Source organism: Microcaecilia unicolor, chromosome 2 (genome assembly GCF_901765095.1).
Source record: "Microcaecilia unicolor chromosome 2, aMicUni1.1, whole genome shotgun sequence".
In the NCBI taxonomy this organism is placed as follows: Eukaryota; Metazoa; Chordata; class Amphibia; order Gymnophiona; family Siphonopidae; genus Microcaecilia; species Microcaecilia unicolor.
This window is the reverse complement of record NC_044032.1, coordinates 17,347,459-17,373,396: the sequence shown is the minus strand read 5'-3', so window position 1 is coordinate 17,373,396 and position 25,938 is coordinate 17,347,459. Positions and strand designations below refer to the sequence as shown.

The window sequence follows — 25,938 nt, the reverse complement described above, 5'->3', positions numbered from 1 at the left end:
TGCGTGGCTAGGGGTCTCACTGCCTTCTGAAGATGACCATCACCGCTGCATCAATGATCCAGCGGCAGCAGCGGGTAAGGGGCTGGTGAGGCTGTCTGCAGCAGTAGTGGGGGTCAGCGGGGACGGACGCTTACCCTGGATACCATATTCCCATCGTACGTCACTGGCTGAGCTGCACAGAGAGAGGTGTAACCGCAGAAAAAAAAAGGGATGAAAATGTCCTTGTACTTGAAAGGTATTAATCCGCAAACAATTCTTTTCCGAAGATGGGAAGGTGGTAGAACGAGAGGACATGAAATGAGGTTGAAGGGGGGCAGCCTCAGGAAAGATGTCAGGAAGTATTTTTTCACAGAGAGGGTGGTGGATGCTTGGAATGCCTTCCCGCGGGAGGTGGTGGAGATGAAAACGGTAGCGGAATTCAAACATGCGTGGGATAAACATAAAGGAATCCTGTTCGGAAGGAAGGGATCCTCAGAAGCTTAGCCGAGATTGGGTGGCGGAGCAGGTGAGGGAATTACTTGTTATGTATATGTCAGGGAAGTCTCATATAGTCTCATATAGTCACATTAGGCAACTCATGCGTATATGGTTCTTGTGCCTAATCTCTGTGACAACTTTTAATCATTGACAACCCCCTCCCATCCTTATCAATTTTTATAGGTACTTTGTTCTGCTGTTGCAATTGTCTTTAATTTCAATGTAACTAAGTAACACCCGTGAATTCAGTGGAAGTCTTATACTTTTCTCATAGATATATTTGTGATACATAATAATCCATTGTAGCACCCCATGGAGATGAAACCGACTGACCCTTGACAAAGCGTTTGAGCGAAACAGGCCCTGTCGGGATAGTAAGAACTCCTGGGCGCTCTATAATATACACAGATAAGTGTTGAAGTTTCAAACTATGGATTATTATGTATCATAAATATGTCTATGGGAAAATTAGAAGACTTCCACTGAATTCACGGGGGCGGAGTTCTCAGGTCGGGGCTCAGTGTAACATCATGCCCTATATCTTTTTTGAGATGCAGCAACCAGAATTGAACACAATATTCGAGGTGCCCGCGTCACAAAATATATGTAGGGATGACAACTAGACCTTTAAAGGTGAGAATCTTAGAACGTAGGTCCAACATTCGAAGGATGGCTCAGAAGGAGCCTTTAGTCAAACATTGTATACAATCGAAACATTCCTTTGAAGAACTTAGTTGTTGTGCGATAGACAAACATAGAAATAGAAACATAGAAACATGACGGCAGATAAAGGCCATATGACCCATCCAGTCTGCCCATCCTCTAGCGATTCCTAAGCGATCCCACATGCTTATCCCCTGCCTTTTAAAATTCTGGAACAGTCCTCGACTCTACCATCTCCACTGGGAGGCCATTCCACGCCTCCACCACCTTTTCTGTGAAATAATACTTCCTTAGGTTACTCCTAAGCCTATTCCCTCTTAACTTTGTCATATGCCCCCTCATTCCAGAGCTCTTCTTCATTTGGAAAAGGCTCTCTTCCTGTGCATAAATGCCCTTGAGATATTTAAACGTCTCTATCATGTCTCCTCTCTTCCAGCGTATACATGTTGAGGTTCATAAGCCTGTCCCTATAATTTTTGCATTCAAGACCACTTACTAATTTCGTAGCTGCCCTCTGGACCGACTCCATCCTGTTTATATATTTCCATAGGTGCGGTCTCCAGAACTGCACGCAGTACTCCAAATGGGGACTCACTAGAGACTTATACAATGGCACTATCACCTCCTTTTTCCTGCTGGTCATGCCTCTCTTTATGCACCCAAGTATCCTTCTGGCTTTGGCCGTCGCGTTTTCTACCTGTTTGAAAGCTTTAAGGTCGTCAGACACACTCACCCCCAAGTCCCACTCTTCCTTTGCACACTGAAGCACTACACCCCCTATACTGTACCGTTCCCTCGGATTTTTGCGACCCAAGTGCCTGACCCTGCATTTTTTGGGATTAAACCTTAGTTGCCAAATATCGGTCCATTCCTCTATCTTCGCTAGGTCCTTCCTCATGTCATTCACACCCTCCAGGGTGTCCACCCTGTTGCAGAGTTTAGTATCATCCGCAAAGAGACAAACCTTACCAGACAGCCCTTCCGCAATATCGCTCACAAAGACGTTAAAAAGAGCCGGCCCCAGGACCGATCCCTGCGGTACTCCACTGACGACATCCTTTTCTTCAGAGCAAGCTCCATTTACCACCACCGTCTGTCTCCTACCATTCAACCAATTTTTTTACCCAATCAGTTACTCTAGGTCCCACACTGAGGGCACTCAATTTATTTATCAGTCGGCTGTGCGGAACCGACAAAATAGAACCATTAAAGAGAGGAGGAAATCGCAAATTATTATTACAGAGCAAAGAGGCGATGTGGATCTTTTTAAGAACCGTCAGGTTTAAATAATTCTATCGACTGGCATATATTTTATTGATTTTTTTCAGCCACCTATTGTTTCAACATCAGACTTAATACTTCAACATAGGATCTAATTGTGAGCCAGTAACTTATATCCTTTGAACACGCTGTTCCTGTAAGAATTAAAAAGATGGGTGACGCTATATAAACACCCTGGTTTGGCGTGTGACATTACAGCGCCATTTTGAAAAGGAAAATTCCAAAGTGAAAGCAGGTGAACCAAGTGGGTTGTTTTAGCTGTTCGATTTTTATTTTGATCTGAGTCTGCTTAAGTTCATAAACGATAATGTCGTTGGCTCTTTCAGATCACTTTGCAGCAACGTACAGCACTTGCTCCTGACGGAACAATGAAAGCTAAGTGACGCTTTACTGCGTTACGGTGTGCTGCAGATCAGCCTTAAATGAGCTATAATTTTTTGAACTTGACATAAATACTGAACCTTGATAAAGTCATATTTTAAATTTGAAAGAGATTGCACAGAAGTTGCACTTTAAGTGTGACAACAGTTTTAAAAGCTCAGTCACAATTTAAAAGCAATGATTAAAAAAATATATACAAATTCTTGGAGTTTTTAGCCCTGTGATAGAAACTAAACATTGACAAAATACCGTAACAGTGTTCAAACCAAGGATTATTTTCTTTGGTTTCTGAGGGCTTTTCTCCAATTATCTGTTCAAGTGTACAGCGCTGCGTACATCTAGTAGCGCTATAGAAATGATAAGTAGTAGTAGTCTTTGGGATTCTGGAATCTTGCTATTCTTTGCGATTCCGCACGGAATATTTCTACTCTTTGTCCTTATCCCTTATTTGTCCTGTTTGTCTGTCCTAATTAGATTGTAAGCTCTTTTGAGCAGGGACTGTCTCTTCATGTTCAAGTGTACAGCGCTGCGTACGTCTAGTAGCGCTATAGAAATGATAAGTAGTAGTAGTCTTTGGGATTCTGGAATCTTACTACTCTTTGGGATTCCGGAATCTTGCTACTCTTTGGGATTCCACACAGAATCTTGCTACTCTTTGTCCTTATCCCTTATTTGTCCTGTTTGTCTGTCCTAATTAGATTGTAAGCTCTGTCGAGCAGGGACTGTCTGTTCATGTCCAGTATACAGCATTGTGTATGTCTAGTAGCGCTATAGAAATTAGTAGTAGTCTTTGGGATTCCGGAATCTTGCTACTCTTTGGGATTCTGCACGGAATCTTGCTATTCTTTGCGATTCCGCACGGAATCTTGCAATTCTTTGCGATTCCGCATGGAATATTTCTACTCTTTGTCCTTATCCCTTATTTGTCCTGTTTGTTTGTCCTAATTAGATTATAAGCTCTGTCGAGCAGGGACTGTCTCTTCATGTTCAAGTGTACAGCGCTGTGTACATCTAGTAGCGCTATAGAAATGATAAGTAGTAGTCTTTGGGATTCTGGAATCTTGCTACTCTTTGGGATTCCGGAATCTTGCTACTCTTTGGGATTCCACACAGAATCTTGCTACTCTTTGTCCTTATCCCTTATTTGTCCTGTTTGTCTGTCCTAAATAGATTGTAAGCTCTGTCAAGCAGGGACTGTCTCTTCATGTCCAGTATACAGCATTGTGTATGTCTAGTAGCGCTATAGAAATTAGTAGTAGTCTTTGGGATTCCGGAATCTTGCTACTCTTTGGGATTCTGCACGGAATCTTGCTATTCTTTGCGATTCCGCACGGAATCTTGCAATTCTTTGCGATTCTGCATGGAATATTTCTACTCTTTGTCCTTATCCCTTATTTGTCCTGTTTGTTTGTCCTAATTAGATTATAAGCTCTGTCGAGCAGGGACTGTCTCTTCATGTTCAAGTGTACAGCACTGTGTACATCTAGTAGCGCTATAGAAATGATAAGTAGTAGTCTTTGGGATTCTGGAATCTTGCTACTCTTTGGGATTCCGGAATCTTGCTACTCTTTGGGATTCCACACAGAATCTTGCTACTCTTTGTCCTTATCCCTTATTTGTCCTGTTTGTCCTAATTAGATTGTAAGCTCTGTCGAGCAGGGACTGTCTCTTCATGTCCAGTGTACAGCACTTTGTATGTCTAGTAGCGCTATAGAAATTAGTAGTAGTGTTTGGGATTCCGGAATCTTGCTACTCTTTGGGATTCTGCACGGAATCTTGCTACTCTTTGGGATTCCACACAGAATCTTGCTACTCTTTGTCCTTATCCCTTATTTGTCCTGTTTGTCTGTACTGATTAGATTGTAAGCTGTGTCGAGCAGGGACTGTCTCTTCATGTTCAAGTGTACGTCTAGTAGCGCTATAGAAATGATAAGTAGTAGTATATTAATATTACAGCTATTTTGAATGTCACAGGCTAATTCAAGCAATTGATAGTATTGTCTACATTATACATTTTTTAGCCTTTACTTCAGTTGTTTGATTTGTAAGAAACTACATAATTCTGTTGCCTGATTTGGCTTCAGGCTCTCAGCAATAAATATATATCAAAAACATGTGCATAAGACTCCCAGCTAACTTGGATATCATGATTATCCTCAAAACCAGCAAGGCTGAGAGACATAGCCAGGCCCGGGGCAGAACCGAACAGCAAGCCTACCTCCCCACTCACGCTGCATTCCTCCCCCCCCCCACACACTCACACTGCCTTCCACCCCCACCCCTACACTCACACTGCTGCTCCTGCCTGCCCACCCCCTTACGTTTCTGACTTTGCCTCCAAGGGGGGACCCAGGCCCGGCACCGACAAGCCGCTACCTGCATTCCTGCTCCTGTCCTTGCAGGGAGACAGGACCCTGACGAAAATGATATTTATTTATTTGTTACATTTGTACCCCACATTTTCCCACCTATTTGCAGGCTCAATGCGGCTTACATGGTGCCGGAGAGGTGTTGGTAGACTCCGGAGTAAACAATTATAAATACAAGGTTAAGTTGTGGTAGGAAAAGGCACATGTGGTGGGACCACATGAAGGAGATCAAGGAGAACAGATGGAGTTGTTTGGTGATCATTACGAACTGTAGTGTTATGGTGTCACAAAGTACATGCATTTATGTTGGGTCGGGAGGGTATGCCTTTTGGAACAGGTGAGTTTTTCCTGAATTGGAGGTGGTCGTGCGTGGTTTTCACAGCTTTTGGTAGAGCGTTCCACAGTTGTGTGCTGATATAGGAAAAACTGGATGCGTAAGTAGATTTGTATTTTAGTCCTTTGCAGCTTGGGAAGTTGAGATTTAGGTCTTTATGAGCTGATGCGGTTGTGTTTCTGGTTGGTAGGTCGATCAAGTCTGTCATGTATCCCGGTGCTTCGCCGTAGATGATTTTATGAACCATAGTGCAAATTTTGAAGGCGATGGGGATGGGACAACTTCCCTATGAAGAAAGGCTGAAGTGGCTAGGGCTCTTCAGCTTGGAGAAAAGACGGCTGAGGGGAGATATGATAGAGATCTATAAAATAATGAGTGGAGTTGAATGGGTAGACGGAAATCGTTTGTTTACTCTTTCCAAAAATCGTAGGACTAGGGAGCATGCGATAAAGCTACAAAGTAGTAAATTTAGTATGAATTGGAGAAAATGTTTCTTCACTCATAATTAAACTCTGGAATTTGTTGCCAGAGAATATGGTAAAGGCAGTTAGCTTAGCGGGGTTTAAAAAAAGGTCTGGATGGCTTCCTAAAGGAAAAGTCCATAGACCATTATTAGATTGACTGGGGGAAAATCCACTGCTTATTTCTTGGATAAACAGCATAAAATGTATTGAACTTTTTCGGGATCCTGCCAGGTATTTGTGACCTGGATTGGCCACTGTTGGAAACAGGTTACTGGGCTTGATGGACCTTTGGTCTGTCTCAGTGTAGCAATACTTAATGTACTTATAGAGGTGTCAATCCAATGCGTTTACTCTGTGAATCATGTGGAGAGACAGAAGATCCTCAGGTACCCCAAAATACAGTCCGAGACCAAGAAAATGATACAGAAAGATGCAGAAATATTTTCCATCGTTTTGGGTGCCACAGGCTTGATTGAAAAGAACTTCCAAGTGCAGCTGGATAAGATGCCTGTAGATGTTACATCTTATAAACTCCAGAAATAAGCTCTCTTTGGCACAATACAAGTACTACTACGACGAGCATTAGCAGTAAACTCGAGAAACTGAGATTGTACTCCACATACCCTGCTTTAGGAGTGAGGTTCATTCTTGCCATAGTATGTGCAAACCTAACCCCTTTGAAGAAATTGCCCCAGAGTGAAACTTTCCTGTCTTTACTGAAATCTACTTCCCTGCTGCAACCAGCTTGTATTTACTCTGAGGTTTTTCCTTCTCCAGATGTCCAAGTGTATTCCCAGAAGGCTTGCTTTAATTTTAAAAAGATTTCCATTCGGCGAGAAAACATCTGGTTTCATAAGCCAGACTTGGAAGTTTGTCAATCTTGAGCCAGCCAATCTGATTGGCCATTAGATCCCGTAAGCCCCCACCCCCCTTCAAATTCTTCACGAATCTCTTTATTTATAGGAACTGTATCCTTTTCCCAGGAAAGAGATTAATTGTACTGGTACAAACAAAACTGGGGGGGGGGGGGGGAACCTTCTGATATTGGCTGTATTCGACCGGGTGTAAATTCAGGGGAAGCTGTAAATCCAGTCTGAATCGCTGACCAGTGTGGAAAGTTGCTAAAACCAAAGTCCCAGCATGCATGAAGAAATCTGAAGCCTTTCTGCAGGAGGAGAAAAAAAAATGGCCAAGAGCCTTCCTTTTGAAGCGGCTTTATTCCCAATTGTTTATGATAGGGCTTGGTTTTGCTTAAAAATAGATAGATGGAAAATATGACCGCCACGTTGTCTGAAGGAGAACAAATCCCGTAGCAAGGATTTGTACAGGGAAAGGAGGAAAGCGTGCTTGAGGTTTACAGCTATCATGTCTACTGTTGGGGGGGGGGGAGGGGGTGATATATGTTAAAAGAGATACACAGGGTCATAGACCACCAACATTAGGGGAAGGTATCGTGCATTGGGTTCAGTGTATTTGTCATCAGTTCTTTGCTCACCGGCTCTGAAAGACTATCTGGTACTTTCAGAAAACCTAAGGGGACGCCTGCTTTCAAGTAGCCAATCAGGTTGTCTGGTTCAAGGCTGATAACCCCCCCCCCCCCCCCCCCCCGGCTTAAAACTAGATCTTTTCTAGCTGAAAAGGCTCCTACGGAATCTTCTTAAAAAAAAAAAAAAAAGCTACCTCCATGCGAAAGAACCTTGGACATCTGCAGAAAGAAAAAAATTAGTTTAACTGTTCATATTTTCCCATAAAAGGATGTAGTTCAGAGTTCCAGTCATAAGAGCATAAGTGTTGCCACACTGGGACAGACCGAAGGTTCATCAAGCCCAGTATTCTGTTTCCAACAGTGGCCAATCCAGGTTACAAGTACCTGGCAAGATCCCAAAAAAGTGCAAAACATTTTATACTGCTTATCCTAGAAATATGATTGTCAAAACAAAAACTGTGCCCACGCTCTGTCGAGCTTGAAATATATATCAAAATATTTAAACACACATGAATGCTAGTATGTTTTTTACTTGCTTTATTCAGTGTCTATAGTGGAGTAGTGGGGTTTAGAGAGCACCAACCCGCTCAAGTTAAGTGCTATATAAACTTTTTTGATCACATTTGTTGCTATAGAGAGATCAATTAATATAAAAATAAGCGAATAGTGAAGGTCGGTGGAGGTTTAGTCAATGATTAGACTACGCACACAGGTAACACACCCAGTCATTGGGTGAAGAAAAATCATTTTTGCCCGTGTGACTTATATGAGACTACTCCACTATAGACACTGAATAAAGCAAGTAAAAAACATACTAGCATTCATGTGTGTTTAAATTTTTTGATATATATCCTAGAAATAAGCAGTGGGTTTTCCCCAAGTCCATCTTAATAATGGCTTATGGACTTTTCCTTTAGGAAGCTAGCCAAATCTTTTTTTTTACACACCGCTAAGCTAACTGCTTTTACTACATCATCTGGAAATAAATTCCAGAGTTTAATTACACGTTGAGTGAAGAAATATTTTCTCCAATTTGTTTTAAATGTACTACTTTGTAGCTTCATTGTGTGCCCCCCTAATATTTTTGGAAAGAGTAAACAAGTGATTCATGTCTACCCGTTCTACTCCACTCACTATTTTATAGACCTCTGTCAGATTTCCCCTCAGCTGTCTTTTCTCCAAGCACAGTGACTGCATAGTTCCCCTCCGTGATATTGCAGAGAATCCCGTGACAAGATGGAACTCTCCAGCACTCTGGTCCTTCTACGCTACATGATAGGAACGAGCATTCGTTAGCGTGCCTTAAAAATGTACTGCTCGCTAGATGGATTTAATGTGTGTACTGTTAACCTATAAAATAATGTGCTTGAAGTCAGTCAATGCACATTGAAAAGTTCTAATACATGATACAAATTCTTTAATACCCGAAAATCAACCAAAAATTTGTCCACGTACATCAGTGCTCCAGAGTTTACATAAGTACATAAGTATTGCCATACTGGGAAAGACCAAAGGTCCATCGAGCCCAGCATCCTGTTTCCAACAGTGGCCAATCCAGGTCACAAATTTCCGGCAAGATCCCCAAAATGTACAAAACATTTTATACTGTTTGTCCCAGAAATAGTAGAATTTCCCCAAGTCCATTTAATAACGGTCTATGGACTTTTCCTTTAGGAAGCTGTCCAAACCTTTTTTAAACTCCGCTAAGCTAACCGCCTCTACCACACTCTCTGGCAACGAATTCCAGAGTTTAATTGCATGTTGAGTGAAGAAAACGTTTCTCTGATTCGTTTTAAATTTACTACATTGTAGCTTCATTGCATGCCCCCTAGTCCTAGGTTTTTGGAAAGCGTGAACAGACGCTTCACATCCACCTGTTCCATTCCACTCATTATTTTATAAACCTCTATCATATCTCCCCTCAGCCGCCTTTTCTCCAAGCTGAAGAACCCTAGCCGCTTTAGCCTTTCCTCATAGGGAAGTCGTCCCATCCCCTTTATCATTTTCGTCGCCCTTCTCTGCACCTTTTCTAATTCCACTATATCTTTTTTGAGCTGCGGCGACCAGAATTGAACACAATATTCAAGGTGCACCATGGAGCGATACAAAGGCATTATAACTTCCTCATTTTTGCTTTCCATTCCTTTCCTAATAATACCTAACATTCTATTTGCTTTCTTAGCCGCAGCAGCACACTGAGCAGAAGGTTTCAACGTATCATCAACAACGACACCTAGATCCCTTTCTTGATCCGTGACTCCCAACGTGGAACCTTGCGTCAGGAAGTTCACTCATCCCTTCTCCCTCCCTCCTTTGCCACACCACCTACAAGAGAAGCTGATTAAAGCAAAGGGCACAGAGAGGAGAGGGGGAAAGTCTCCTCAAACGTCTAGGTGTTAGAACACTGGGTTATTTCTGCAAAAACGCATGGCTGGACTGTCAGCTACTAGTGACAAGTATTGCTTATGCTTAATGAGGTGAAGAGTTAATGAAAGTTTCTCTGCATTCCCGGTAGTTATTGGGGATTCTGATAAGGCAAGCACAAAGAATGTATGAGCAGCGTATTCGGGAGATATCAATGTTACGTTGGATATTCGTGTGGCAAAATATCCGTCTAAGTGTTGGCTATGGAGATCTGGTTGTGAGAGGGGGGTGGGGGGAATGATAAAATCATTGATGATAAAAGATATGGATGAGTATGCCCAAATGCGTTGTATTTTTCCAAGGTCACGTTATTGGTTCTGTTAAGAATGTTGAATAATCAATAAAAATTGTCTAAACCTAAAGCAAAGGGCACATTTAAGTCAGGGGCAGAGGAGTAGCCTAAATTGGTTACAGCAGCGGACTAAGACGGTAGACCCGGGGGAGCTGTATTCAAATGCCACTGCAGCTCCTTGTGATGTTTTGGGAAAGTCAGCCCTCCATGACCTCAGCTTGTCAACACTCCGGGGACAGAAAAAAAAAACCCCTCCTGAACCTCAAGGAACACCACTTGCATAGCCCTCAGCCTTGCAGGTGTTATAGAAATACTAATGATTTCCACAAGTGAGTTTTCTATTTTGCTTGAGCTCAGCACCTCTGTGCAAGTAGCAGATGGAAAGAATGTGGATGCTGCAAACTTTTTCAGGCTGCACCTGCCCATTTTGAAAGAGTTCCATCCGGCTGTGTCCTTTTCAGAACTGGTGCAGCGGCGCTCAGGCTGTTTGCAAAGGGAGTTATCCAACTAGATCTGTATCCTTGGGGCGAAAACTGCACCCTCACGGAGCAGCTAAATGTAGCCACGTAATCTGACTGGGCATCTGTATTTAGCAAGAAAAGTAATGGACATTTCAGGAGTCGGAATGAGTTGTGTGTGGTTAGGGGAGGAGAAAAGAAATGCATGTATTTTACCCCCTGTCTGTACCTATATGTATAATATGCTTATCCGTTAGCAGGTGGCAAAGTCTGTTTGCTGTGGGTCCCCCTGTGATGCACTGGGATGGGAAGGCTCCTGCTGATTGCCAGGAAACACGTTCTCCCCAAATGAATACGGGGAAATGTGTTTTTTTTTTCATTCAATGTGGTAGCAGCAATTAATGTATCTGAGTAAAAACAAAGGTTTGGACAAGTTCCTGGAGGAAAAGTCCAGAGTCTGCTATTGAGTCAGACATGGGGAAGTCACTACTTGCCCTTGTTTGCCAGAGGATGTGGTAGCAGCGGTTAGTGTATCTGAGTTTAAAAAAAAAAAAAAAAAAAAAAGGTTTGATCAAGTTCCTGGAGAAAAAGTCCAGAGTCTGCCATTGAGTCAGACATGGGGAAGTCACTACTTGCCCTGGAATTGGTCGTGGGATGTTGCTACTATTTAGGATTCTGTCAGGTACTTGCGACCTGGATTGCGCACTGTTGGAAACAGGATACTGGGCTAGATGGACCATTGGTCTGACCCAGTATGGCTACTCTTATGTTCTTATGCACCCTGGAGCATCGGTGCTACTGTTCCCTTCCTCCCGCTGCTGCTACTCTGCCTCCTTCAGGCCCCCAGGGGTTGGAAAATCCAGCAGACAGCTCATCCCATGAGGGGTAAATCGCCCCCATCCTTTATTTCTTTTACCTCTTACCCACCTTCTGTCGTTACCGTTACTGTGCTCTGCGATTCATTAATGCAATGTATGGTTTGTTTTAAACCGTGTTGTAGTTTGTTTTTTTTGGTAATAAATAGAATAAAACAAAACATAAAAAAGAAAATAAGATGATACTTTTTTTATTGGACTAAATTAATACATTTTTTGATTAGCTTTCGAAGGTAGCCCTTCTTCACATCAGAAATAAGCAAATATTGATAAATATCAGAATAGTTAAGTGAAATGCAAAAGTATTTTAATATCAGTCTCGTAGGAAGAGGTTGGGGTGGATTAGGTGAGAAACAGGGAGAGTTGGGTGGATGAGAGACAGGGAGAGATGGATGACAGATAAGAGAGTGACAAAGCAGTAGAAAACCCAGATCTTTAAGTCCTGTCTGGCGGGTGTCAAAATATTTAATCATTTTGACTTCAAAGGTCGTACTTTCCTGGATTGTCTTAAAGTTTCTTGTTTAGTATTCTCACCATAAGATCATTGACGCAGTGTTCAGGTTTTGTAAAGTGTTGTCCCACAGAGGTGACATCCTGGTTGGCATTGGAAGGTTTAATATTATGTCTACGTAAACTGAATCTCATCTTTAGCATTTGGCTTGTTTCTCCAATATATCACCCTTCGTCACACTTTTGGCGTTGAATGATACATACCACATTTGAAGATGAGCAGGTGAAGGATCCCCTTATGCTGAATGTTTTCCCCATGGAAGTGACTTGTGGGATCCTGTGAGATGTGTTGGCACAGTTTGCAGGTTGGAATGTGCCATTCTCTTCTTTTTAAGCTTGTATTGGGAGCTTTCAAGTTAGGTGGTTGTTGGAAGGCCGGCACTGGTGGAGCTGGGAATATCTCTTTCAGTAATTCATCCTCCTGGAGTAGTGACTTTTATGATTCTTCTCAGTGGAGCGTAGCCAGACCTCGATGGGAGGGGGGGCCAGAGCCCAAGGTGGGGGGCACATTTTAGCCTGCCACCCCGCTTCCGCCCCTCCAACGCCACCGCTGCGAAAGTACCTTGGCTGGTGGGGGTCCCCAACCCTCACCAGCTGAAGCGTTGGTCTGTCCCGTGCTGCCTCGTTTTGCCTCTCCTGTTTCAGCGCGCCCTGCGTTCTCGTGCTCAGTTTAATTGAAACGAGAGCACGCATGGTGCCGCTGAAAACAGGAGAGGCAAAACGAGACAGCACGGGACAAGACTAACGCTTCAGCTGGCGGGGGTTGGTGGCCCCAGAGCCAATTTTGGGGGGCCAGGCCCCGTGGCCCCCCTGTAGCTACGCCACTGTCTCAGTTTCTCCAGCACTGTTTTGTATGTCACTACAAGGGGAATTCTCTCTGTGGTTTCTTTTCATTGCACTGCAAAAGGTTTTCTCTGGGTATTTTATGGGAAGAGGTCATGTTCTTGGAGATTATTTGGGGATTGTAGCCTTTTTCTTTGAAGGATTCAGTAAGGATTTTGAGGTGTTTATCTCTTGTGGTTCGGCTGTATGTAATGGATTTTTTTTGTACGTGAAGGGTGGAAGCTGGAGTTGTGGATGTAACCTGGAAAAAGAGCAATATAGAACTTAAATATAATGTGAACAAAAAGGGAAGGAAAAGCCTCAAAGTGGCTCAAATCCAAAATCAAGGGTTGACGAGCTGTAATGATCTGTGCAGATCTGAACGTCATCATAGGCAAAAACCTTCCCAAAACAAAAGCAACTTTATTTAGAAAACAAAACGCAGTCTGTGTATGTAAAGTGCTCAAAAAAAGTAGAAAACCGACTTATCTCATGGCATCAATCAAACACAGGAACAGCATCCAATGGATGTTTGGAGATGCAAACTTGTCCCCGGGCCAACGATGCACTTTACATACACAGACTGTATTTTGTTTTTGAAATGAAGTTGCTTTTGTTTTGGGAAGATTTTTGACCATGATGAAGTTGAGATTTACATAGATCCGTTTTTTTTTTTTTTTATTACATTTGTACCCCGCCCCATGCTTTCCCACTCATGGCAGGCTCAATGCGGCTTACATGGGGCAATGGAGGGTTAAGTGACTTGCCTAGAGTCACAAGGAGCTGCCTGAGGTGGGAATCGAACTCAGTTCCTCAGGACCAAAGTCCACCACCCTATCCACCACCCTAACCACTAGGCCACTCCTCCACTGTTGCTACTATTTGAGATTCTACATGGAATGTTGCTATTCCACTAGCACCATTCCATGTAGAAGTCGGCCCTTGCAGATCACCAATGTGGCCGCACAGGCTTCTGCTTCTGTGAGTCTGACGTCCTGCACGTACGTGCAGGACGTCAGACTCAGAAACAGAAGCCTGCGCAGCCTTCTACATGGAATGTTGCTAGTGGAATAGCAACATTCCATGTAGAATCTCCAATAGTATTTATTTTATTTTTGTTACATTTGTACCCTGCGCTTTCCCACTCATGGCAGGCTCAATGCGGCTTACATGGGGCAATGGAGGGTTAAGTGACTTGCCCAGAGTCACAAGGAGGTGCCTGAGGTGGGAATCGAACTCAGTTCCTCAGGACCAAAGTCCACCACCCTATCCACCACCCTAACCACTAGGCCACTCCTCCACTGTTGCTACTATTTGAGATTCTACATGGAATGTTGCTATTCCACTAGCACCATTCCATGTAGAAGTCGGCCCTTGCAGATCACCAATGTGGCCGCACAGGCTTCTGCTTCTGTGAGTCTGACGTCCTGCACGTACGTGCAGGACGTCAGACTCACAGAAACAGAAGCCTGCGCAGCCTTCTACATGGAATGTTGCTAGTGGAATAGCAACATTCCATGTAGAATCTCCAATAGTATCTATTTTATTTTTGTTACATTTGTACCCTGCGCTTTCCCACTCATGGCAGGCTCAATGCAGCTTACATGGGGCAATGGAGGGTTAAGTGACTTGCCCAGAGTCACAAGGAGCTGCCTGTGCCTGAAGTGGGAATCAAACTCAGTTCCTCAGGACCAAAGTCCACCACTCTAGCCACTAGGCCACTCTTCCACTCCATAGATCCATAGATCCGTATAGAGATCTGCACAGATCATTACAGCTAGGGTTACCATATTTGGTCTCCCCCAAAAAGAGGAGACATGCCCCACCCTGCCACACCTCGCCCTGCCACACCTCGCCCTGCCTCCTTCCACGCCCCCCCCCCCCCCCCATCACACCTCCCCCTAAGGGTGTCCTAGCCTCCCTCCCCTTACCTTACTCTACTGCCCTGGTGGCAGGAAAGTGCCTCCTCTTCTTTCCTGCCCGGAGCGCTGCCCCGCATTCTGTTCTCTTTGAAATGCTGAGTGCCGATGGTCCCGGCGCCGATTCACAATGGCCGCCGAGAGTTGAAGTCTCGCGAGGCCGCTTCAACTCTCCGCGGCCATTGTGAATCAGTGCCGGGATCGTCAGCACTCGGCAAGCATTACAAGGGGAACAGAATACAGGGCAGCGCTCCGGGCAGGAAAGAGGGGGCTCTTTCCTACCCCGAAGAGGTCACTAGACCACCAGGGCAGTAGAGTAAGGGGAGGGGAGGCTAGGATAGGACACCATTAGGCCCGCCCACTTGTCCGGAAATCCAGACAAATGGGCAGGCTGGCAAAACCCACCCGGTTGCCTGGCCATGTCCTCAAAAAGAGGACATATCCAAGTAAAACCAGACATATGGTAACCCTAATTACAACTGATCAAATCTTGATTTTGGTTTTGAGCCACTTTGAGGCTTTTCCTAGGACTAGGGGGCATACGATGAAGCTACAATGTAGTAAATTTAAAACGAATTGGAGAAAATGTTTCTTCACTCAACGTGTAATTAAACTCTGGAATTCGTTGTCAGAGAATGTGGTAAAGGTGGTTAGCTTAACGGAGTTTAAGAAAAGTTTGGCCGGTTTCCTAAAGGAAAAGTCCATAGACCGTTATTAAATGGACTTGGAGAAAATCCACTATTTCTGGGATAAGCAGTACAGAATGTTTTGTACATTTTTGGGATCTTGCCGGGTATTTGTGACCTGGATTGGCCACTATTGGAAACAGGATGCTGGGCTCGATGGACCTTTGGTCTTTCCCAGTCTGGCAATACTTATATGTACTTCCCTTTTTTCACATTATATTTGTTTTCTATATTGCTCTTTTTGTGGATTACTTTGCTTTTCTTGCTGTTTGTGTTTGCAGTTTCATGCCCAGTTTTGTTGTTTAGTTCTGGAGGTAACTGCATGTGTCCGTAGGTTTCCTGTCTATAGATATTTGTATATAGCCATTGTTGCTGGAAACTGTGGTGTCTAGGACAGTGATGGGCAACCTTTTGAGCTTGGTGTGTCAAAATTCGCCAAAAAACCGAGCATAACTCGGGTGGTGTGTCACTTCGAGAAAAAAACCATAATTTCGCGATATTTATAGTTTAAATAACAAAAATGTATAATTGTAATATAAAACTGTATTTAATAAACCAAAAACTAATTATTTAACTTACCTACTTAGTGACTTCTTTGTTCATCTGTCAGTCGGTTTCTTTTGTTGTTCTTGATATTATTTAACTTGTGTGGGGTGCCGTGAACTAAGATAAGTGAGGGGGAGGGGGAATTCTTTAACTAATCTGCCTATTAGTGACTTTTTTGTTGCTGAATTTCATAGGCTAAATCTTCAATTGAAGGTTGGTATTTTGTACACTTCAAGCCCAAGCAAGCGCTACTAACTTCATCTGTCAATCTGTTTCTTTTGTTGGTTTTGATATTATTTAACGCTGAGAATAAGAATTCACAAAAGTATGTAGAGGGAAAAATTGTGAGTAAAGCCATTGCTATATTTTTCAGGGTGCTAAAAGTGTCTGGTAATCGGATCCAGGCACTCCAAATTTCCTGGTAACTCAGATATTCTCTTAATAATTGCATCTTTATTCTGCATATCGTGAAATAGAACTGGTGCACATCTTAGGAGAGTTTCTTTAATAAATCCTCCCTCACTGAGTGCTTTTCCATGCTGAGCTATGGAGTGAGCAATGCTCAAACTTGCAGATGTTAAATTTGTAGAACCTTTTACAAATGTAAGGATGGAATTAGATTGCCTCTTATAAAAGTGTAGCTGCCTGGAAATGTATTCCTTCCTTTCATCCTCACTTTTTTTCAAGAGCTGGGAATGATTAGTTTCAAAATGTCCATTTATATTCCACGTTCTGCTTACTACCGTTTCAGTACATAGAACGCAAAATGATCTGCCATTTTTTTCTATAATGCCATACATCTCGGTCCATGTCTCTTGAAAGGGTCGGCTACTGCTACTACCACTTCCTTTACTTAACCTTGGTTTTTTATTTTTTGGGTTCTCCATCAGGGGGGCAGTGACAGAAGATAGAATTATAGATAGCCTGTTAGCCCTAACTAGCCTAACTGACCACCTTATGTAAATTAAGATGGCTGCCGCTATTTCTAATGGCGGGAAACAGCACCCATAGCACATGCCCTCGCCTCTCCCAGCCTCCCCCTCACCTATCTCAGTAATGGTGGTCAATTACAAATCCACGACACCCCAGAACAGTAGATTGGATGATGGTTGCTGTGGTTATGTGGTTGCTGGTAATGGCGATCACAGGGCCCTCAGAGATGCGTCCCCCACGGCATTCCGCTGCTCTCTGCTCCGCCGGCCGGAAGTGAGGAGCCGGGGCAGAGGGAGCAGCAGGGAGGGAGCCAATAGGAGCGCACACGGCACACCCCCAGCGGGTAAACATGCACCGGGTGATTTCGCCGGGGGGGGGAGGTCGCGCTGCACCGGGGGGAGGGGGGGCGCATCGGCGATCCGCCCCGGGTGTCAGCAAGGAACTCTGCTGCTTCTCTGTATGCGGCCACATGCGGCCGCGTGTCACTGAAAATGGCTACGCGTGTCATAGGTTCGCCATCAGGGGTCTAGGAAGTTGACTTTTTTCTGGGGAGTAGTCAATTTTGAATTTGATTGTAGGATGGTATGTATTGAAAGATCTGTCAACCTGAGAGTCTCTTCTCCAAATCATGAAAATGTCATCAATATACCGGTAGTATTTTAGGGGTTTAGTCTGGCAGGGGGGCAGGGGAGCAGACTCAAGAAAAATGTCAGGAAGTATTTTTTCACGGAGAGAGTAGTGGATGCTTGGAATGCTCTCCCGCGGGAGGTGGTGGAAATGAAAATGGTAACGGAATTCAAATATGCGTGGGATAAGCATAAAGGAATCCTGTGCAGAAGGAAAGGATCCTAAGGAGCTTAGTCGAGATCGGGAGGCAGGGCTGGTGGTTGGGAGGTGGGGATAGTGCTGGGCAGACTTGTATGGTCTGTGCCAGAGCCGGTGGTGGGAGGCATGGATAGTGCTGGGCAGACTGATACGGTCTGTGCCAGAGCCGGTGGTGGGAGGCGGGGCTGGTGGTTGGAAGGCAGGGATAGTGCTGGGCAGACTTATACGGTCTGTGCCAGAGCTGGTGGTGGGAGGCGGGGCTGGTGGTTGGAAGGCGGGGCTAGTGCTGGGCAGACTTATATGGTCTGTGCCAGAGCCGGTGGTGGGAGGCGGGGCTGGTGGTTGGGAGGCGGGGCTAGTGCTGGGCAGACTTATACGGTCTGTGCCAAAGCCGGTTTTGGGAGGCGGGACGGGTAGTTGGGAGGCGGGGACAGTGCTGGGCAGACTTATACGGTCTGTGCCCTGAAAAGGACAGGTACAAATCAAGGTAAGGTATACACAAAAAGTAGCACATATGAGTTTATCTTGTTGGGCAGACTGGATGGACCATGCAGGTCTTTTTCTGCCATCATTTACTATGTTACTATGACATGTATTCAAAAATGCCTCTTCCAGTTCTGCTATGACGAGGTTAGCCTATTGGGGTGCCCATGACTTGCAGATACATATCATTGTTAAGGTGGAAACAGTTTTGAATTAGAATGAATTTGACTAATTTTGTAGTAGTTTCTGGTGAGTATTGGTAGTCCAGGGTGGATGTTTTTAGGAATTTATCACATGCAGCTATGCCATCTCCATGGGGAATGTTGCTGTATAGTGGTAACTGCTTGATGTTTTTTAATTTGTACAGAAAGTTTGTGGTGTCTTATATGAAGCTGTTTGTCTTGAATCCGATTTTGGAAATTGCATCTATAGAGCTAGAAATAAATAGATAAACATAGCAATGGACACTTTGTAGCTAATTTGAAAATTTGTTACAAGTTAACATGGGTACAAAAGTATCCATGTATCTCTTTGTAGATGGCAAAGTGAAAACTTCCCCATTTGAGGGCAATATTTAAACTCTGGAGTCAGCGTTTAAACTTATAATGAGATATTCTGTGTCAGCCAGTATCTACAACATAGTAACATTGTAAATGTCGGCAGATAAAGACCTGCGCGGTCCATCCAGTCTGCTCAAAAAGGTGGCCAGAGTTGAATCTGGCCCTCTGCACAGTTCCACTCCTTCACGATTAAACAGTGGTATACTTAATCTCTGTCTCTCCCTGCCAGTTTTGGGGCACAGACTGTAGAAGTCTGCCCAGCACTGTTCTTTTATTAAAAGTTCCGAAGATTCTGGAATCCTAAAGAGTTACAAGATTCCGGAATCCCAGTTAGTAGCAACATTCCATGTAGAACCCCAAAGAGTAACATAGTAAATGATGGCAGATAAAGACCTTACGGTCCATCCAGTCTGCCCAACAAGATAAACTCATTTTACATGGTATGTGATACTTTATATGTATACCCGAGTTTGATTTGTCCTTGCCTTTCTCAGGGCACAGACCGTAGAAGTCTGCTCAGTACAGTTCTTGTACTAAGTTCTGAAGCTAACGTCGAAACCCCTTAAAATTTACACTCCAGCCCATCCCTATCTATTCATTCATGATCAGGGTGTAGACCGTAGAAGTCTGCCCAGCTCCCATTTTGTTTCCCAATTATCAGCGTCGACACCCAATCTCTGCTAAGATTCCGGGAACCATTCTTTCTAAACAAGATTCCTTTGTGTTTATCCCACACGTTTGAATTCTATTACCGTTCATCTCCACCACCTCCCACGGGAGGGCATTCCACGTATCCACCCTATACCTAGAGGGCTCATAATCTAAGTTTTTGAACCTGAGGCAATGGAGGATCTCAGCTCACTGCTGGGAGGAGTAGCCTAGTGGTTAGTGCAGCAGACTCTATATGGAATGTTGCTATTTGAGATTCTGTTGCTACTATTTGAGATTCTACATGGAATGTTGTTATTATTTGAGATTCTACATGGACTGTTGTTACTATTTGAGATTCTACATGGAATGTTGCTATTATGTGAGATTCTGTTGCTACTATTTGAGATTCTACATGGAATGTTGCTATTATGTGAGATTCTGTTGCTACTATTTGAGATTCTACATGGAATATTGCTATTATGTGAGATTCTGTTGCTACTATTTGAGATTCTACATGGAATGTTGCTATTATTTGAGATTCTGTTGCTACTATTTGAGATTCTACATGGAATGTTGCTAGTGGAGGAGTAGCCTAGTGGTTAGTGCAGCAGACTTTGATCCTGGGGAACTGCATTCAATTCCCACTGGAGCTCCTTGTGATTCTGGCCAAGTCACTTAACCCTCCATTGTCCCAGGTACAAGTACGTACCTGTATATACTATGTAAACCACTTTGATTGTGACCACAGAATATATCAAGTCCCATTTCCCTTTTCCTATTTGACATTCTACATGGAATGTTGCTACTGTTTGAGATTCTATATGGAATGTTGTTGCTATTTAAGATTCTACATGGACTGTTGTTACTATTTGAGATTCTACATGGAATGTTGCTATTATGTGAGATTCTGTTGCTACTATTTGAGATTCTACATGGAATGTTGCTATTATTTGAGATTCTGTTGCTACTATTTGAGATTCTACACGGAATGTTGCTAGTGGAGGAGTAGCCTAGTGGTTAGTGCAGCAGACCTCAATCCTGTGGAACTGGGTTCAATTGCCACTGCAGCTCCTTATGACTCTGGGCAAGTCACTTAACCCTCCAGTGTCCCAGGTACAAATAAGTACCTGTATATACTATGTAAACCGCTTTGGATGTAGTTGCAAAAACCTTAGAAAGGCAGTATATCAAGTCCTAGTTCCCTTTCCCTATTGGAGATTCTACATGGCATGTTGCTACTGTTTGAGATTCTATATGGAATGTTGCTATTATTTGAGATTCTGTTGCTACTGTTTGAGATTCTACATGGAATGTTGCTAGTGGAGGAGTAGCCTAGTGGTTAGTGCAGCAGACCTCAATCCTGTGGAACTGGGTTCAATTCCCACTGCAGCTCCTTGTGACTCTGGGCAAGTCACTTAACCCTCCAGTGTCCCAGGTACAAATAAGTACCTGTATATACTATGTAAACCGCTTTGGATGTAGTTGCAAAAACCTCAGAAAGGCAGTATATCAAGTCCCTTTCAATTTTTGTTCTTACATTCCTCTAGCAGGGAAACCAAAGTGCATCACAGCTCTCGCCCATGTCTTGTTTTACCCAGCCTCTCAACTTAATCCTATCACTGCCCTTCAGTTTTGGCCCAGTCATGCTCATTGTTGGGATTATAACTATCACTACCCCATGTGGGGTTCTCCAGCCTTCTTGTAAATCTGATGCAGCCATACCGCTGATGTGCAGACTCTAACCGTGACTGCTTTGTACAGTTTTTTTCCGGCTGGTGCAACTGTGCCGCTACAGTTTATTCTGGTCTTTAAGGGAGACCTGTGTGACGGTTCAGCTGATATAAGGATTCTAACCAAGTCTGCTCCATACATACATAGTAACATAGTAGATGACGGCAGAAAAAGACCTGCATGGTCCATCCAGTCTGCCCAAGATAAACTCATGTGTATACCTTACCTTGATTTGTACCTGTCTTTCTCAGGGCACAGACCGTATAAGTCTGCCCAGCAGTTTTTCCCGCCTCCCAACCACCAGTCCCGCCTCCCATCAGCGGCTCTGGCACAGACCATATAAGTCTGCCCTCCCCTATTTTCGCCTCCGAACCACCAACCCCTCTTCCCCCCACCTGCTCTGCCACCCAATTTTAGCTAAGCTTCTGAGGATCCATTCCTTCTGCACAGGATTCCTTTATGCATATCCCACGCATGTTTGAATTCCGTTACCGTTTTCATCTCCACCACCTCCCGCGGGAGGGCATTCCAAGCGTTCACCACCCTCTCCATGAAGAAATACTTCCTGACATCTTTCCTGAGTCTGCCCCCCTTCAATCTCATTTCATGTCCTCTCGTTCTACCGCCTTCCCATCTCCGGAAAAGATTCGTTTGCGGATTAATACCTTTCAAATATTTGAATGTCTGTATCATATCACCCCTGTTCCTCCTTTCCTCCAGGGTATACATGTTCAGGTCAGCAAGTCTCTCCTCATACGTCTTGTAACGCAAATCCCATACCATTCTCGTAGTTTTTCTTTGCACCGCTTCCATTTTTTTAACATCCTTCGCAGGTACGGCCTCCAAAACTGAACACAATACTCCTGGTGGGGCCTCACCAACGTCTTATACAGGGGCATTAAAACCTCCTGTCTTCTGCTGGTCACACCTCTCCCTATACAGCCTAGCAATCTACAGTTTACTTCCGTCTTTATCAGCGACTGGTGCGATCATGTCACTGATGTGAGGACTCTAATTACAGCTGCTCTGTAAAGTTTATTTTAGCATTAATGGGATACTGGTGCAATTGTGCCACCCTTCTCTGCCCGTTGACTTGTATTTTCCTCTCTTTTGCCCGCTCAAGTTTCATCAGACTGAAGAAACGCTCAACCCCCTCCTTTATTTCTTTTACCTGTTAACCCACTTCTTGCCCGTCCCTCTATCCTCTATGTAGCACCTTCAGCAAATTGTAACTTCTCTTGGGTAAGCAGCAAATGTTTTGGATGCTGGCTGGGAAACTCTTCGCCCCCTGATTCACCAAGGTCTGGGTGTGGACGGAATGATAATCAGCAGAATTACGGAGAAAGAGATTGAGATAATCAGCAAGAGATAATCCTGAGCAAAAGACAAAGGTTAAACTTTCAAGAAACTTCATCGGTGCACATGGCTTGCTTACTGATTTCGCCACAGCAGACAGAGAAAGAAGGTTCTCAGGTGGAGGAAAGCAGTTCACCAAGAGAAAGAAGCCAACCAACCGAGGACATTTTTGAAAGGATGTCCAAGTAACAATTGGGACCTGCTTCTCATAACATCCCCCCCCCCCCAAAAAAAACCCCCCATCCATCTCAGAGTCATTTTCAAACAGGAAATGTGTTGGGATTCCCTGTTTGAAAAGACTTGAGAACATCCAGAATGAACAACCATTTTACGAACTGAAACGTCCAAATTATGAACGACACAAATCCAGGGACAAGCAGTGGCGTTCCTAGGGAGGGCGGTGGGTGTGGTCTGCCCCGGGTGCACGCCGCTGGAGGGGGGGTGCTGTGCGCGCCTGTCCTTTGTTCATTCCATGCTCCCTCTGCCCCGGAACAGGTCCTGTTCTGGGGCAGAGGGAGAATGGAATGAACAAAGGACAGGCGCGCGCAGCACCCCCCCCCCCCCGCAGCGTGCACCTGGGGTAGGCTCTTTCGCGGGGGGGGGGTGTCCTTTCGCCAGGGGGGGCGCTGCACCCAGGGGGCGGGGCACATCGGTGATCCGCCCCGGGTGTCAGCCCCCCTAGGAACGCCACTGGGGACAAGGACATCTCTCTGACAGCATTTTTACAGAAATGGCCACACCGACGTCCTTGCACAGCAGAGGGGCAGCCTAGTGGTCAGTAAACCATGGACCCAGGTTCATATCCCTCCAGGAACAAGAAATTACCTACAGTATCTGACTGCGCACCACCTCAGTAGCCTTCAGACTTAAAGGTGTCATGAATATTTAGGTCCAGATGCTGGTGGGGAAGGAGAGCAGGAAGAAAGAGACAGACCAGACCAGATTGGGAGGGGGGAGGGGTGGAACAGAGGAGGAGGGACACAGGACCTATAGAAGGAGAGAGGGAGAAATGTTGGACCACAAAGGGGGCCAGGGAAGATAGTGAAATGCTGGGCTCGGGATGGGGGGGTGCAGGACAAAAGAGAAGAGCGAGGTGAGGGACAGAGAAGAGATGCTGGAAAAGGGGTGGGATATGGATACAGAGGGGCAATGCTGATCATGAGGGAAAGATAGGAACACAAAGAGGCAATGTTGCACAGGGCAAGGTAGGGGACACAGAGGGGAGAGCTGAATATAAGGGGAGGATAGGGACACAAAGAGAAGAGATGCTGAACACGTGGGGATCAGGGACACGGAGAGGAGATGCTGGATAGGACAGATAGGGATGCAGAGAGAAGAAATGTCAAATGGACAGGACACCTGGGAAAACAGAAAAAAGTAGAAGAAACGGACTAAATCAAATGGAAAACTAAAATGCTCAGACTTCAAAGGTGGAAACAAGTATTTTATTTGGAATGTGTCAGCTTTGGGAAATGTCGGATATCTTCCGTTTCAGTTTCTCTGTCTTTAGATTAGCTGTATATGCAAGTTTGACTTCTTGAGGTTTCCAATTCAGTTTTTTTATATTTAACTTAATATCTTTACTGATGTGTGGTCCCAGAGGGTTTGTCTGGGTTTTGCATATGTGACCAAGGTGGAGTGTTCTGCTAAGCATCCTGTGTAGAGATCTCTAGCAATCCTGTTCCTTCTGTTTTCTCACTAGGTGGTATATTGGTGGTTTAAGACCTGGTGTAATATTTGCAGTGTTGCCTTTTCACACATAAAGTTTCTTTAGGCTGTGGATTATTACTGCAGACTCATCTTTTTTTTTTTTTCAGGCTCTTCCTTTTCTGCCGTTACTGCTTGTGAAACCATTTCACAAATTTGCTTAGCACAGCCTTGGTCAACAGCAAGTGCATACAAGGGCCCAGAACTATCCCTCTAGGTTCCTTGGGTGTGCTTTTTTCAGGTACCTCACTATGCAGAATACATGAGCTGCTTAGAGTCTCTCCTCTGTATCTGACTTGCAAAGCCTCCCTCCACTGCTGGGGCTGAACTGAGCAGCTGCTGTTGCTCCTTCTTATGCTGTCAATTCCCCCATCCCTTCCCACCTTTAATCAGCCACTCAGTTGCCCTGTCTCTTCTTGTTAAGGGTTGAAGATGGAGGAGCCGCTGACTGGTTTCCTTTGTCTTAGGTTTGCCACCTCACCCAGGTCAACTGGAAGAGGCTGAGCCAGTGGTGGGAAGCGGGACTGGTGGTTGGGAGGTGGGGATAGTGCTGGGCAGACTTATACAGTCTGTGCCAGAGCCGGTGGTGGGAGGAGGGGCTGGTGGTTGGGAGGCGGGGATAGTGCTGGGCAGACTTATATGGTCTGTGCCAGAGCCGGTGGTGGGAGGTGGGGCTGGTGGTTGGGAGGCGGGGATAGTGCTGGGCAGACTTATACTATGAAGAGAGGCTGAGAAGGCTAGGGCTTTTCAGCTTGGAGAAGAGACGGCTGAGGGGAGATATGATAGAAGTGTATAAAATAATGAGTGGAATGGATCGGGTGGATGTGAAGCGACTGTTCACGCTATCCAAAAATACTAGGACTAGAGGGCATGAGTTGAAGCTACAGTGTGGTAAATTTAAAACGAATCGGAGAAAATTTTTCTTCACCCAACGTGTAATTAGACTCTGGAATTCGTTGCCGGAGAACGTGGTACGGGCGGTTAGCTTGACGGAGTTTAAAAAGGGGTTAGATAGATTCCTAAAGGACAAGTCCATAGACCGCTATTAAATGGACTTGGAAAAATTCCGCATTTTTAGGTATAACTTGTCTGGAATGTTTTTACGTTTGGGGAGCGTGCCAGGTGCCCTTGACCTGGATTGGCCACTGTCGGTGACAGGATGCTGGGCTAGATGGACCTTTGGTCTTTCCCAGTATGGCACTACTTATGTACTTATGTACTTATGTATGCCCTGAAGAGGACAGGTACAAATCAAGGTAGGGTATACACAAAAAGTAGCACATATGAGTTTATCTTGTTGGGCAGACTGGATGGGCCGTGCAGGTCTTTTTCTGCCGTCATCTACTATGTTTGTTACTATGTTATTTTAGAGCACCTATGCGTCGAAAACAGGTTCTTACAATAGGCCAAAACTCAGCTGTCTGGTTATTATTATTATCTGGTCCTTTTGAGCCTATTATGCTGTCCCTGAAAGGTCATCACTAAGTATCTAAAATTGTGACAAATATTTAGCTATTTTAATCTTTGAAGTCCTGAAATCTGGTCTTGGTTATAGAAAAAGACCATTTGAATTTTGTAGATTTGGTTCTTGATCTCTTTTAGCCCAGTCTGCGGTGATAAGTACAAAACCTATTATGGATCTAACTTCTCCTTCTTAGGCAGCCAACTCTGGAATGCCCTCCCCAGACCCATCCGATCAACCACC

General features: G+C 44.5%; 1 protein-coding gene across 2 annotated transcripts in view; it reads left to right on the top strand.

Moving 5' to 3' along the window:
* LOC115462800 (phospholipid-transporting ATPase ID-like) overlaps positions 1-25,938 on the top strand; it is a 258,559-nt gene that overhangs the window by 32,431 nt on the left and 200,190 nt on the right. The window lies entirely within an intron of this gene.